We start from the raw sequence: 14275 nt of genomic DNA, 5'->3' as shown, positions 1-14275 counted from the left end.
TAATGCGACGGGCCTACACCTGTTGCTCTAATATAATGGTCAATTACATTGAACTTGATTATATTGAAAGAATTGCCGAACAACATGTAGGAAATCTACAGTTCTAATATGTAAATTTAGAACTGTAACTTTCTAAAAGCGCTAATTAATTAATTAGCGCTTTTAGAAACACAAGAGCTGCGTCTTCCCAACTGACATCTAAGAGGAGAATTGCGTTACATTATTTTCCCATATTAGGACGAATACACAAAGGAATAGCCGATGTAAACATGCGTTGTAAACATGCGATGTAAACATTGTATATAACCGTAATCCGGCGGTATTTGGAATCTTACGTAACGACAAGGATCGTATCAGCCATAATAGCTCTTATGGTGTTTACACGATTCGATTGACAAGTATCTGATATATATGGGAGCTACCAGATGTAATGTACCTCGAAAAAAGAATCTAGGAACATACCATAAATATACAGAAAAAAGCATTTCAACTCTACCGCCTTAGCGGCTTATGCCGCCGAACGAGATATAGGAATAAAGTGGCATGCGGCCAGAATCATTAGACCGGCTAAAACCCCTAACTATTAGGTTCTTAGAAATGTTGGAAATTTTTAAAGCCAACCAGAAATTATTTAGTACTAACTATAGGGATGCGAATATCTTGCCTACGGCATGGAAGTCCTTATAAGAAATATAACCTGGACTTGGTCCTTCAATTATTTCTGTTTATATTAATTTTGATTATATTTTATTGTTATTTTTACATAATACATTGGGTGTTGTTTGAAATTCTTAAAAATAATTTTCAAATATGTTCGTTGTACGCATTCTATTTTGGAATTTTGCTGGTTAAAAAAAAAACCTGATGCAGACCGTGGGAACGGTCGAAAACGTTTGTTTTCATGAAAATTTGTCTTACTGGTGTTTAAAAATCCTTGATTGTGTGTGATCTATTCCAGTAATTCGGTAAGAAGATGGTTTAATATTGTTATTTTTATTTATAATTGTTAATTAATTTATTTTTTATCTATGAGTGTTCCCTTTAGAACACCGCTTAGATTTTAAATTATTTCCGTTGAATTCGATATATTTGTTCTTTTATTTTAAATGGTGTAATTCTAATCACCAAACATATGCCGTAAATCCATCGGGCTAGTTTTAAGGCTAATTACTAAATAAATTACGTAATTAATTTGAAACTAGAGGTAAGCGTTAGGCGCCATCTCTTATTAATATTAATAATTATAAATTAATTAATTAATTTAAATAATTTAGAACCGCTGGGAGAAAAAATCGGCCCGGAGCGGGACTCGAACCCACAACTCCTGCTTACCGTGCAGATGCGTTGCCAGTTACGCTATCCGGACCTCCGATCCGATCTCCTCTTCCAGCGTATAACTATGTAACCATCGACGGTTNAATATATAATTATATGTACAGTACCTAATTTATATATAATTTATATAATACTGTCCAGACGATAGAAATCTCTCCGTAGCGTGGCGCTACGGACGGCGGGAAAGTAGTTCGGCTTCCCGATGACGTTTGAGGTGTTTATAGGGAACTTTTACTATTTTTTACGGATACCGGTAGCAATTTTTTCGTAGTTTTATAGGAATCGTAACTATAGGGACCGTAATTATAGGGGGGTCGACTGTAATAAAAACCCCGAATTTCAATGACAAGAGTGTTTCTCCCTTCAATTTCTCTCCGTGCCGAATCTTACTTGGCTGCATTCTCAATTTCATTCTTGATTCTCTCTCTGTTCGTTACCTCACCTCTGGTCCGTCGTCAACATCGTCCCGCTAAAACAACGGAAGGACCTTTCTCTCCTAAATAGATCCTTTTCTCAGGACTCTCTTTTCTGAAAGTAAAACAAAAGATTCAACAGACTTTCTCTTCTCCTGCAGAGAACATCAAGAGCGCTAGTTTCTGTAAGCTTTTTAATATAAATAAATCGAAACGATTTGGTTTGTAACCGTTTGTCTCTGTGTTTGTATACCCATATACGAATCCATTTCTCTCTGTTCTGACTTGAGTGCACAATTCGGAAACCTCGCGGTTTACTATTTTAACCACTCGACCATTGGTTGGCTCAATTAATTATAAGCCTATTTTCGAAAAAAATTCTGTGGGCTTTAGATCCATCCGAATTTGATTCCTGGTACCCCAGAACTGTAGACCGACGCTTATCTCCGCCTTCTGACAAGCTCAAAAAACTAACCACGCGTCCACTAGCATGGCCCGTATATGAAACTTATAATTTACATAATTTGTTATGCTTAAGATTTTAGTTATTAATAATGAGTAATATAATTATAACAAGATAAAAATGTTATTATATTTTCAAGTTTTATTTATGAAAAGCTACTTAAAAATCATTACATTTTGTAAGTAATTTTATTAAAGTCAAATTTCAAATTACATATACGGAGAAGTGTTGCCACACGATATGTAACTTCATCTGGCAGCAATGCTTGTTTACGTTAGAGTTGCCGTTTTTTCAAATTTTGGAAAACTTGACTTTAATTGATGTCATTACGTGTTTTCTATATTTGTCTTTTTAAGACAAATACTTTACAAAAAATACAAAATTACATTAAAACGTATCGAAATTTTGTATTCTCATTAAGTCACGTGATGCAGTTCTGTGCGAACGAAACGATCCGATTGTCTGACAATCGATTATCGAATAAGAAAAACCGTTATTTTAACGCGAAAGAAACTTGAGCCAATGAAATTCAAAATGTTAAGCGCAAGCGCAATCGAGACATCGTGACACCGTTACAAGATTATGTCGCCATTTTGGTGAGTTACTGTTTAATTAAATTTGTAATTTTTTCATGATGAACTATAGTAAGACTGAAAATAGAAAATTCTATTGCACCACCCCAATGATTTTCGTTAAGAATCCATGCACAATTTTTTTATTGGATTTCCCTAGAAATGCTTCATTATTTGTTTCAGGATCAGCAGCTACTGTCTCTATATATTCCAATGACGTATAAATTTTCTATTACACAATTTACTAATAGGTGTAATTGGACATATACCGAAACTCATGCAAGCTCAATTCTCAATTGTAAGTCTTTCCGCCCTGTGGGCACTTTTTTAGCCAGCCCATTCGAGTTCGGTCAGGGGGCGGTCGGGTGATAAGGGACGGAGTCCGACATATCCGGTCGGACCACCCTCCGAATAATTCCTGGGGTTTAGCGACCCGTTCGGATTCGAACCCGGGTCCCCCAGAGCGGTAAGCTACTATTTTGACCGCTCGGCCATCCGGCCGCAAGCTGTGTTCCTGTACCCGGAAATCGCTAAACAAGCAAAGCTTATAATGACAAATTTAATGAATATAATAAATTATATGAATATAATATATAACGGAAAAATAGTGTTCAAAATTAGTAAGTTTTATTCTAGTTGGCGAATCCATCATAAAGTTTGATTTGAGTTCTAACGTGCAGCGATCTGACGTAATTTTGTTGCACGTTAGATGATTATCGAATATGGCAAGTAATTATAATAAAACATTTTATAATATAATTTTATATTAACGCTATTTAAAAAAAGTTCTCGTGAATCTTTCGAATTATTAATGAAATCTTCCGAAATTTTAAAATTTAATTATCTGAGTTTCTTACGAATTGGCAACACTGTACGTTATAACGATGACGGTAGAAAGCGCGCGTGGAGACAAATTTCGCGACGTTCTGAGTATAGTGTTGATAAAAGGTAAAGAAGGTTAATTTTAGCGTGTAAGGACTTCATTTTGAGTATGTTTCTGCCGAATTTGATGATATTACACCTGCTTCTTCAGTTTAAGTGGCCTTAAGGTAAATGCTTTGTTCAATTTCTCCTTCATTTGTTAATTTATTGATTTTATTGATTTAGCTTTAAATATGTATTTAAAGGTAAGGGTCAATGTCCAGGGTCGTAGACCATCATGGCGGCTCTTCCTATTTTAGCCTCGAAACCGGACCGCTTTGGAGACGACGTGTCACGTGACGACGCGAGCGAGCGGCGGCGGCTGTTGCGCCGCGGCAGCGCCGGCGCTGATTCCAGCAAACAAAAGCAAACAGTGGGGACGCACGTTCTAACCTAACCTAACCTAACCTATTCTAATAATATAATTGGTAATAATTATGATAATTTATCAGAATAGGTTAGGTTAGGTTAGAACGTGCGTCCCCACTGTTTCCTTTTCTTTTTGCGGAATCAGAGATGAGCCGCCATGAGTCTACGTATATAGACGTTAACCCGCGCGTCGGTTTTCCCCGTTTATCGCGACGCAGCAGCCGCCGCCGTTCGCTCGCGTCGTCACGTGACACATCGTCTCCAAAGTGGTCCGGTTTCGAGGCTAAAACAGGAAGAGCCGCCATGATGGTCTACGACCCTGAACATTAACCAAGGTAAGATTCAAGCTCAATGAGTGGGTTGCGACTCGTAATCGTAACTAGAGTCTTACCTATATAGGATGTATCAGTACAGCAGTCAGTGGCGTAGCGTGGGTGTCAGCCGCCCGGGGTGGAGGAAAATTTCGCCGCCCCCTTATTTAGGTATCTCAATTTAAAAGACTAAAATTTGTTTCGTCACAGATAAGTAATGAAAAATTCCGTGCTAGTGTTGCCACCTTTTTAAAATCGCCGACCCGGACGGCAGGTGAAGTTTGTTCGAACAGAAGTTCCTGACGCATGTGTATATCATTTTGCAATGAAGAATAATTTGCAGTGCATGCTGGTTCTAAATCAGTTACAGTTAGCGACTAGGGAGACTTGGTTAGGAGTAATGCAAGTAATGTAGATGACTTAGCCCTATTGGATATTGGAGGTGTATGGGTATGAATTAATCGTACAAGCAAAAAAGAAAAGGTCAACAGGTTGCGTGCGATGTACCCGGACGATGAGTTGGATTCCCACTATTACGTGCTCATTTCAATCGGTCCAAATTGTAGGTGGACGAAAATATGAAATAAAATGGTTCAAATTCTTACAAGATATTATTATTATTTGTCGTCAAATTTTGCCGCCCCCTAAAAAGTACCTCCCAGGACGGGCTGCCCCCCCCTACGCTACACTACTGACAGCAGTTACAAACTTTCAGGAGAAATAGAGTATTCTTAGATGATAGGAAATCGCATAGTAATGCATGGTCGGAAACACTTTCCTGGCGAGGTAGTGACAACACAAGAAAGGAAGGACACAAATAGGGTGAGAAAATATGTTTATTATTCTTAGTACAGCAAAAATGCTGGAACGTCTTTGGCTGGTGTATGCAATAGATAGGCCTACATCATGGCCTGGGATCGTAATTTTGAACACATTCTTTGATTTTTGCTGTACTAAGAATAATAAACATGTTTTCTCACCCTGTTTGTGTCCTTCCTTTCTTGTGTTTTGTGTCGTCACTACCGCGCCAGGAAAGCGTTTTCGACCATGCATTGCTATGTGATTTCCCATCGTGTAGATGTACTCTCTCTCCTGAAAGTTTGTAACCACTGTACTGATGCATCCTGTATATAATTTTTGATTATACGGGGTGTATCAAATAGAATATTGGAGTTTTAAACTTGTACAATTTGTCTTTCAGTATTAAATAATAAATCATGTAAAAGAGGAATATACAAAGTTTTTATAATATGCATCACGAGTGCTTGATGTGGGAATCTTGTGTTAAGGCTGCTATACACCATGGGTTAATCCTCAAAGGAGTAGCCATGCATGCCTGATTTTGAGTCGTTCCTGGATGTGTGGGGGGAAAATTTAACAGTTTCGGCGAACTGTACCGACCACCCGAGTAGAATCGGCCATATTCTTTAGGTTAATTCTCAAAGGAGTAATCATGCATGCCTGACCTTTATAATTCTTGGTAGTTTATGGGGGACAATTTAACAGCTTCGGCGACCTGTACCGACCACCTGAGTAGAATTGAAAAACCATTTGATTTTCCTGGCGCAGTGTCAGACTGCGCAGGCCGACCTAAACGTGTGTGAGAACAATGTCTCGTGAATGTTTGGAAGAATTATTTTCTATAACCTTATTAACTTTTATTATTTATAACCTAATAAATTAATTTTTCAGGTTATAAATTATTTTCGGATCAAAAATTTCTTGAGTAAATTAAAATTATAAATAATTTTAATATTTAGAAAACTTCTCAATTCATTTCTTCCATTTTCATAAAACATCTTGATACTCTATATCATTTTCTTTTACATTTTAAAAAATTTATTGTTTTAATATCCAAGTAAATTAAAACATGACAACTTAAAATAAGACAAAGTTTAATAAATTCTTTTTAATTATTAAATTATAAAATTAATTTGCGATAATAATGTTTACAATTTGTACTAATATCAGATGTGGTTGACAATTATTAATATATATTTATCTATAAAATTTTTTCCTTGAATTTTTTTGGTAGTAAAATCGACTTGCCATTGTCTTTCGCTGATAATTGATGCTTTTTAACAGAATCTATAGCCCAAGATTTCTCTTGAAAAATTAATTTTGTGATCTGAAATAATTCCATTAAAGAATTATTCGTATGAAAAATTAATTTCGTGATCAGTGCTACCCAAACCACTACTACTACTATTTACACCATAGACTTCTATGCATACTTTTTTCCCGCGAGTTTTAATAGAATTTGTTGCCTATAAACATCAGTGGCGTAATATTAAACACAATGGCGTAGCGAACATAACTGCACCCGGGCCGCGACACTATATTGGCACCCCCTCCCCCCAGAAACAAATTTTGTTATTCTTGGAAACCATTAGGCTCCCCTCTGCCAGTGGTGCCCGGGGCAAGCTGCCCCACCCTCTGCTGAGAGGTTTTCTTCGTTTTTGGGCGATAGGAAATTCGGAAGTTCCTCAAGGACAGGCAGCCTCAAAGGATTAACCCATGGTGTATAGCAGCCTTTACATAGCAGGTAGTCTGATTCTGGTCAGTGTTCCCAATCGTTCGTAAATGAAAGGCTTTATTACAAAACAAAATTATTGACACAATACAAGAAAAGTTTTACACATAATAGTTGTGTTAAAAGCAATTAACAATAAATAATTGAATTGTTAACAACATGCACAATAATATAATTATAATGCATATATAACAAAAATAGAAAAACGAAAAAAAAAAAAGAGTTTTTAAAACAGACCTCAATTGGTGTCGCTTTCGTCTTCCCACAACTGTTTGTCAGCCTCGTTTAATTATTTAAACTTACTATTTAAAGTAATTTAATTTTTTTGTATTAATTTTCAAGTGTGTTGACATTAATGTCAATTTTCATAATTTCAGTAATTGGTTTTAAATTGCATACTTTATTGACATTTAAAAATATTGTTTTTATTCAAAAATGTAAATTTTTATAAAAAATGGTTTAATTGGAACTCTTTTAAATGCTTCACTCATTGCTTTTTGGTAAAACTTCAGACATTTCAAAATAAATAACTCATTGTCAGTATTACATAAATCATTAATCAGTGCTCTTGTGGTTACCCCAACATTAATTTTTTCCATAGCAATAGATTATGTTGATTACATACATAAAAAGTTTCAATATTATCATCATAAGCCGATAATACTTTTGTTTCGATAAAATTAGAGGCTAATAATTTAATAAAACAAACACTTTCTATGTAAAGATGAGATATTAAAGACTTTTCAGATTGGAAGAAGGCATTAAACTCATTGAATATAGGTAATATAAATTTAAAAAGTAATAAATAAGCTTTAACATGTGGATTCTGCATTTGATTAAAAATAAATCGACATTGTTCTGTTTTTTCTTCAAATTCTTTGACTCAAAAAACTTCAGCAACACATCCCTATGTAATGATGAACGATCTGTTTTCTTCATCCCCCGGTGACAAAAACATGGAATGAAGAAATAGAGTCATCGTTTATTCTCGAATCCTCCTATGGTGTTGTGTCGTCTCGACATTGTTGTTCTTATTTAGTGAGTTGTTAGTATATTAATTTTAATCTTGTATGTTTAGTTTCCTCAGACAACTTAAACAAATTTGAGTTTGATCACAATCAAATTGGATTCCTCTAAGATAAAAGTGTGACTGTATAATTACACTTTCAATACTTTTACATTCCTGAATTCCAAGTATCTATAAATATTACTTTTTTGTATAATTTGTTTCGTAAAAAAAGTTGATTAAATGCGTTTTTAATCTATTATATGTAGTACACATGGCTGATATGTGTTCTTTTGAAACTTTGTGGTCTGATAAAATAACTGTAATTAATCTCCAATTTTGCAAATCAGTTATTATTTTAGACTTTGATGTTGAGAATAGTTTGCAAGGGTAGCAGTAAACACTTTTGCTTCTTTCTGAAATTATCAGCTATTCTCTCTTCTCCATAATTTTATTTGATTTCTTTCTGTAAAAATAATCATAAGAAAGTCTTTTGTAATACACTTCATCTCTGTCTTTAAACACTGATCTTATATTCCTAATACTTTTTGGTTTGTTTTTAAGAATATGGTCAATATAAGAGCATCTGTTAATTTTGTTGGCCATAAAGCTATATCATTTATTACTTTAATGTCTATATTGAAGCATCTTTCTGGACTATCTATATCTTCAGCATTTTTGCAATCCCCTTTTTCAGTAGCATTTTAAAGATCTTGGGGCTCCTTTGGGCCCTAAACGGTCGCTTACCACTTAATCCTGATGGAGATGATGATATCGACATTGTTAATTTTGACGATGTCAATGACGTCAATGACGTCAATATCATCTAAACTTCATTATCATCTAAACTTCATTATCAACAATGACATCACTAGTAAGAAGAAACCTTTGTAAACAGTGACAGCGTTTGAATATCTGCTAACCGACGTTCCAACCGATCTTATTGTACCTGAGGAAGGCCATTCAAAATGCCCGAAAACATTTGTACTTAGTGATTAAATTGCTAGGAACAGTGTTAAAGGTTTTGTTTTACTTATTTTTTTGATTCCCTACATATACCACCAAATACCCACTGCTGATGAAAAATGTGGCCTACATTTAGCTTTCTGCGCATATACATAGTTTGATCAATTTCTACAATTTTATTTACACCACCAATGTTTATATTAGAAGGATTTATTAGAGAATGAGTACATACCTCATGCATATAATTGTTTCAATCAACTGTCGTACTTGGTTACTTAAGTCCTAGTTGCGTTTGACAGAAATCACAAGATGTTAATTCCAATGACCATAAATATTAGTGATGTAACGAATATTCGGTTACTATTCGGTATTCAGCCGAATACCGAATATTTAATTACTATTTGGCCGAATACTGAATACTTAAAACGGGAGTAAGAAATAACAAAAACACAGTAAATTAATCATTTTTGTATTTAGATTTAATGTTATTGGGTTGGTGTTGTTTGTTTATATTTATTTATAACATTGATATAACATGCACAAAATAAAAAAAAAAATAATAATAATAGTCACTTGTATTCACAGTTTATAATTACAAAGATCAGCTCACGTACACACCTATTTGTTCGAGAATCGTCACACATCTGAGGGTCTGACCCTGCCTAGCCTTCTTTTTAAGCGCTTGTCTTTGCTCTTCTTTCTCTTTCCTCTATCGCTCTAGTCCATGTATGCCTATGCATACATCATAATACACGCTTATGATACTTTCGATTTGTCACTTTTCCGTCGCAGATTTCCCATTTTACAATTACGTGACTCATATCCTGGTGGTGATGGAGAAAAGAGACAGACAGGACGTTGGTATAAGTCATAGTTATGATTTCACAGATTCGAGACAGCTTGGTAGCCCGAACGGCCCCAGGCTTTCGCCCGTGCACGCTAAGTGACTTTCATTACAAGCATTTAGCTTTCCGAAGTCTGTGACAACAATTGTTTGGCATTGACGGCCGCAACTTTCACGCCAATATGCTGCCTCAACTTGTTTGATTATGTTATCAACTCAATTTCATATTTATTTTGACATTTTTGCAGTCCTTCTCTGTTCTTTTTCCATTATTTACATGTGTAGGTCATTTCATTGTTATCCACATTTGATATAATCGTTTATCACATACTGCCATGACGCTCTTGTCTCTCCGCTACAACTGTCAAGAATTAATATGATTGGCGAAGCGTAGTGACCGCGGGCAATAGAGAGCAGGGTCCTTGCCATAATGCGGTTTGTGCGCCAATTTTCGTACATGCGTTAATCAAGCCGAAAAGTTTGGCTGAATATACTATTCGTTGCAACACTAATAAATATATGAAACGAATGGCATTCAAAAAGGAAATACGTGAACCTACAAACCAATTATTGGTTCTAATACCTTTATTTTCATGATGTGCATCTCCATTTCGGAGTATCTGATGAAAAAAATACAAAATCGTTTGGTGATTTTTTTTGTGCAGATTTTATGCAAAATTTTTTTTTGTTGAAATGAATTGTTCTTGTTTCTTCTTCGTCGTTGGGCAGCTCCCATAATGTAAAATCATTTTTTATCAATATTAATAAATTCTCTTGAAAAAACAAATACTTGCTAAACACACTCAACATACAAGCAAACTAAGCTAAATAAAGACACTTATCACCTGTGCATAAATGTACTTTACATAATCTGATTGGATTTTTGACATATAAATGATGACATTGCATGGTTTGATTGCATGGTACGATGAGTTAAAAAAAATATAGTAATAAAAATTTAAAAAACCTATATATAAATAAGAAAAACAATAATGAATATCCAATCCAATCTTTATTAATCATAAAAGGCTTTCGCCTGTTACAAAGGAGGTGATTTAATTCCACTTATTATTAATTAACCAAAAGTAATTCCTTTATATGTTTATATTTTTTAACATGTACTTCCTGCTTTGTTTACAATTTTTTAAACATATATTGCAAAAATTCCTATTTATACATAATTTTTCTGCAAACAATATCTCATTGTTTTAACTTTACAAGCAATATATTGTTTTTTTGGAACATTATGTTATTGTTTAGTAGTTTTTTCTAGGACATAAATTATACCTCATTATACATATTTTATTTACTTCAGTTTTTAAATATTTTCATTTTTTAAAAATTCCTGTGCATGATTATATAACTTACAGATTGTATCTATTTTTGCTCTTTCAAACACTTCATACATAGCTCTTTCATTAGGACAACCTGATAATATGTACTGTACATATCAGTTTTTTGAATTAATTTTTTGTTTCCTTACAATCACAGAATATATGAAACTTAGTGTATTTTTATATCTTGGGCAGCTAGATTGTGAAAATTCGATAAATTTATTATTAACAATTATCCAATTTATATTTAATCTCAGTTGTATAAAAAATCTTTTGACGTTAAATGCTAAATTAGTAAACATGTAGTTATTATTAAATGGATACTGAGCCACGTCTAAGTTACAGAAATTTTCCTTTCGATGACAACACTTTTATTATTTCTTTATATTAGCTACAGTATGAAAAAATATATAACATATACGACATCTTGAATATAATTTTTGATTCGTTTTAAGTATTGATAAACATGTATTTATTAATACTGAACAGGCTCACAAAACTCATATACAAAGTAAGAGTAATACGTATTGTATTAGCTTAATTTTTATAAACAGTGTTTATTAAAATTGACTTTACAGTTCGGCATTAATCCTACGTGGATTAAGTAGAATTAGTTCCAAACACCGAACTTAAAATTCGTGAATGCAGCCATTAAATTCGTAGCTGTTAATAATTTTCAATAATTTTTAATAATATCATTAATTTAGTAATTTAAATTTAGCATTAGCCAAAACGACATATTATAAAAAGGCATCAAGATTGCTCTTATTCTGTCTGCTGATGAAAAGTTATTAACTCCAAGAAATGTTGCGGATAAGGTTACAATGGTCACAACACTGTATACGATATATTTTTTCATTTCCTTTTTCCATTCCTGTAAGAAAGATGAATAGAAGTATTTAACAAAAATTTATATATTTTTCACTTACTAAGACTATTACCTACTTCGTAATGTCTTTGGACTTGTTGTTCCTGAAAGAATAATAGTGGTATTTAATAAAATTTTAAATTTTGAAGAATTTATACTTCAAAAACCATTGTAACTCTCCTCTGTGGTAGTTAAAAGATTAAAAGATAGACTCAAAAATATATAATATTTTTTGTAAATGGTCTTTATTTTTTGTAAATAGTATTACCTACCATTACCTCTCCGTGCTTTTTTTTAAATATGTCTGTTGTGAAAGAACCCTTCCAGTGTTGCTTTTTTGCCTTGTGAAAAGCGTTTCGTCGATTTCCACGATTTTTCCGGGACCGCCTGTTCAATTGTTTCAACAAATGTAGAAAACATACCTCCCTCAAAAAACTATTCCAGTCTATAGTCGATTTTGTTGCAAATATTTAGATGTTTTCGACTCCACTTTATAGACGTAACTTCCTCCGTCCAATGGTAAATAAATCGTACCGCCGTTAAAAATGGTATCCATGATCCGCTTAACCAATTATTGGAACGGATGCTTATCATTACATCACAGCTACTAATGGTGCATCTCCAAATGTCTTTAGACATACTTAATTTCATTTCATGCCCATTTTTGCATATTCGAGCACTAGGTAAAATACCTTTCTCTTGAAAAAACTATATAGATTCTTCCTCGGTGCATGGTAAATCGTATAACGTAGACATTTCTTCTTTCTCACATAGGTTTGGAAAACACGTCTGTTGGTAGGTCAACTGGCCGAGTCAATTTGTTTCGAGGGGATACAAGTACTAGTTGAGATGTTGGTCGCCAGGGCAATGCCACCATCTGGGATAAAGATAAAGATTCACAAGCACTGAAAATTTTTAGATGGGTATAAAAATATGTTCAATTTCCTGCAAATCTTATTCATTTTCACAGATTATCTAACAATCACTAAGGCCACTTTATCTGCAGTTGGTGCATTAAATTGTCTTGTGTTCACCAGCAGGTCGTTTATCAGGATTAATTATAATTTGAAATTTTTCTCTTGTTGAATATCGTTCAATAGCTGCCTTAAACTCTTTCACATATGAATTATGCTCACAAAGAGCCTTTTGTATTTGAGAAACTAATCTTTTATCCACTCTTGTGGAATTATTACACCTAATATTCACCTCTTTATCATTGCCTACAAAATATATTTGAAGAAATGCAGGTTGTTGATCTTCTGATGGCAAAAGACTGCCAATCCTATGATATATTTGTCCTTGGACCTTAAAAGTTGGCATATAATTCCCTTTTCTTACTTCCTTACTGCTGAATGAAGTCATTTGGAAACATCCATTATACTTTCCTGTATTTTTAGAAAATTCATTGATTCCTTTTGCAGTTCTTTGCCACTTGATTCATTTATTTTGTAAGAAAGATTACTTAAAGGCTCAGGTTCTTCTTTCAATCTGGGCAACATAATCTATCCATTAGCACAACACATACCAGGGGTCTCATCATTAAATTTTTTGGCACTGCAAATTTGCATATTTTATTCATCTCTCCTACAGTCACATTCTTATCATCAACATAATCAATATTAGCTTGGTATTGAAAAGCAGAACGTTCCTTGTTTTTTCACTGTAAGGTCTTCACTGCACGTTTATTGCTTGCATGTTTTTTTGCAGCTTCTTTATGAGCTTTATGATTCCTATCAAAATGCCTCTTTACAGCTTCTTTATTAGCATTGGGATTTTTAAAAAATTTTTGTGATGCTTCTCTTATTTTCTTTTTTCATCCAGCGCCTGTAAACCTTGCACGTTGCTTTCTCTTGTTCTCCATTGTTAACACTTCCATTGTTGAAGCCTTAATCCTGTCCTTCCGGAAATTTTGCAAAATCCCTTCTTAGTGTACATTCTTGTGACATACCCTAACTGTGTATCAAATTTCAACTTTCAACTCTTAACCGTTTGGGCTCTGTGCTGATTACCATCATCAACCCGTCTCGATTATATATATATCAGGTCAGTCCATAAGTTCGTGCGCATTTTTATCTACAAAAAAAGCAACAAAAAATTTTAATTAAATTTTATTTCAATCTATAATGTATTCACCATTATTTTGTACAATTTCTTGCCATCTTGATGGTAGCTTTTTAATTCCATCTTTGTAAAATGATTTCGGTTTTGAATCAAAACATTCAGAAATAGCCTTTTTTACATTGTTCTCATCCTCAAAAGTTTTTCCTTTTAAAAAATTCTACAAACTACGAAAAAGACAATAATCACTGGGAGCAATATCTGGCAAATATGGTGGATGAG

The sequence above is a fragment of the Centruroides sculpturatus genome, unplaced genomic scaffold (assembly GCF_000671375.1).
Source record: "Centruroides sculpturatus isolate CEXI.00-Female unplaced genomic scaffold, Cexi_2.0 scaffold1725, whole genome shotgun sequence".
Classification (NCBI taxonomy): Eukaryota; Metazoa; Arthropoda; class Arachnida; order Scorpiones; family Buthidae; genus Centruroides; species Centruroides sculpturatus.
Note: the sequence above shows the minus strand (reverse complement) of the source record.